This window comes from Octopus bimaculoides, chromosome 28, assembly GCF_001194135.2.
Source record: "Octopus bimaculoides isolate UCB-OBI-ISO-001 chromosome 28, ASM119413v2, whole genome shotgun sequence".
Taxonomy (NCBI): Eukaryota; Metazoa; Mollusca; class Cephalopoda; order Octopoda; family Octopodidae; genus Octopus; species Octopus bimaculoides.
The window spans coordinates 18527076-18530098 of record NC_069008.1 but is presented as its reverse complement, the minus strand read 5'-3'; the positions used below and the strand labels follow the sequence as shown (position 1 = coordinate 18530098).

At 41.5% G+C, this 3023-nt stretch overlaps 1 protein-coding gene across 1 annotated transcript in view; it reads right to left on the bottom strand.

Moving 5' to 3' along the window:
* The window catches only part of LOC106874074 (cAMP-dependent protein kinase catalytic subunit 1), a 123852-nt gene that overhangs the window by 98313 nt on the left and 22516 nt on the right, over positions 1 to 3023 (bottom strand). The gene's annotated exons all lie outside the window — the stretch shown is intronic.

Here is a 3023-nt window from a genome sequence, read left to right as displayed (position 1 = left end):
CGCACCATCACCTACTTTTCTGTTAAAGCCGACAACCTCTCCTCGCCCCACCCTAAGCAGTGCTTGCTATTTGCATGCCATGTACAGTACACACACACACACACACACACACACACACACACACACATATATATATACATACACACACATTCAAACCCAAATATGTTTATGTATATCTATGTATATATATTGCCAAGATATACACTCAGAGACAGGTCATCTTTCCAAATCTGCATACAACAGTGTAATCAGCAACGTGTATGTATATATATATATATATATATATATATACACAAATCCCCCAAAAATGGAATGAGGTGTGTGTGTATACACACACATACACATGTCCCCAACACTTGTACAGACTATCACACTTGCCGTTATATACATACATATATATATATATATACATATAACGTGCATATATATTACACACATACACTCACTGACATAGATATGTAAACAACTTTCTATATACCCACCCTATGAATCAGCTGATAAAGAAATACAAATATATACACCACAATTTATTCCTATAACAAAATTACAATATAAATACATACATTATAAGTACACATACACACACTCACATGCATACACATAGACGTGCGTGGTGGAGGCAGTGTAGCCTGGAAGGGCAAAACAGTCATCACCTCTGCAAGATAAATTTCACTCTTCTATCATTATTGAGTACTTTCATCGGTAAATGTTATTTATCACTTAATCAACTTCTATACACACACACAAATGCACGTGTGTACGCATAGATAAACAGACAGACAGACAAATACATACATACACACTACAGCCTCTATGTATGTGTGTGTGTATATGCATGCATATATATATATATATATATATATATATATATACATATATATATGTGTGTGTGTGTGTGTGACATGGCTGTGTGCTAAGAAGTCTGCTTCCGAACAACATAGTTCCAGGTTCAGTCCTACTGCATGGTACCTTGGACAAGCGTCTTCTACTATAACCCCAGGCCAATCAAAGTCTTATGAATCTATTTGGTGGACAGAAACTCAAAGAAGCCAGTCTAATATTAAAATTTCCCTCTCACTGGATCATTCGATACTGTCTTCCGAAAATAGAAACATAACATAATGTAGTCAGAGATACAGTATGCAAGATGAGATGGTCATGGTTGGAAAGTCTTGAATCATGAGTATCTTGGATCAGGACTGACCCGGGGCTAAACAACAAAGGCAGCAACCGGGCAACCTTATGCAGGCAATTCTCCCACAATTACATTGAACTGCCTCATGTCCTGATCCAGGCTTGAAACCCTGGTTCAGGAGTTCTGGGGTTTTGAAGGTATGGAACCACCTCTGAGCCACTGTTTGTTCCTTAGTCTACTCTGACCCAGAGTTGTAACATCTGCCAGGGTCCCAGCAGTAGATAAATTAGCATATTGGGGCTCACCTATCCACTGGCATAGCTAGAGGGATTGCCACTTGGGGCAGCCCTTCTATTTGCCACCCCTGGACCCCACAAAGAACACATATTGCTAACAGCAATAGCCTAAACAGGATGAAAAGTGCCAGTGCTTCTGTCTATGCATGTGAAGACTGGGCTCAGCAGACTCTGCAGAAGAAACCGTTGTGGTTCAGGAGAGGAGAATGCAGCAACAGCAACACACTTGTGGAGGGCAGAGAAGAAAATGAGGCAAGTAAAAAAGACAGGAGACATCTTGGTCATCCACTGCAGCCACCTCCATCCCCAGTCGTCTTGACCTGGTTTGGCCACTGGATTGAACATTGTCAGACAAGGTTGATCTCTTCGCTTTAAATATAGTCACCACACAAGTCATCAGTCATCCTTAGGGATCACTGGATGACCCTCATTGCTCTGAAGGACAAGCATTACTGCCTTGCAAAGATGGAAGACACATTTTCTTAGGGGTTCAGTCTGCAAGAAGGAGAAAAGAGCCTTCCCAGATCCAGTTGTAAATTGATGGCAGCAGGGAGGACATTCTAGAGAACTGAGAGTGTGGGGACGAAGGACTGGGCATAGAGGCTAGTGAAGGAGTGGGTGAACACAATATGGTGGTGAGAGGAGAAGGAATGAGTGGTGACAGTGGTGGGAAGGAATCAATGAGAAGACAGAAAGTCTGTGACGGAGGGGGGGGGGGGAATGGAGTGTGTTGGTGATTGATGTCAGCCTTCATTGGGATATTCTGAGATCTGGATGTAAGAGCAGAAGTAGAATCCTGGACAAGCTTCGTGAAAGAGGATGATCTGTACTGAAGAGGAGGTCAGGTCAATGTAGAGACTGGGCCATAAAAGGGGAGGTCCTAAGTGATGATGTGGTCCAGTAGGCTCACATGATGATGATGATATACACACACACACACACACACACACACATATACATCTCATATTATGCTGAGAAGTGACGCACAGTACCAAGTGGAAACCAGCTGGTTTTCACTCCACTTATACAAATATTCTAACAATTTGGAGCAGTTTCATGTGTGTGCGTGTGTGTGTGTGTTGATATCATGTGACAGTTGGATAAGAACATCACCTTTATACAAGCAGCTTTGTTCATTTCCAGTTTTCTGTGGAACTTGTCTGTCCCTGGGGGAAATGTTACAATGATCTGTAATAGGTGAAGGTTGGCAACAGGAAAGGCACCTGGCCATAGAAACTCTGCCTCAGTTAACTTTGTCTGCCCCATGGAAAAGGAAATGTGAAAATGATGATGCAATTCAATTTCCTTTTCTCTTTTATTGATTGAGTCTAAAGTTTAATTCTGGAATCCAATCCCCCCCCCCCAACCTCACCTGTACCGCCATAAGTGTTGCAATTAAAAATGAAATGAATTAATTATTATGAAATTAAACTTTCTATCTTCGAATGCAACATTATTTTTGTAGCGGAGGAGGGGTGGTGAACATTAAACAGACATTTCCTCGGGGAGTCAAAGATAAAATTTTGGGAGTCTTGCTTTAGGGGAAACAGGATTTTCACATAATACATTGACATGCACACACACACACACAC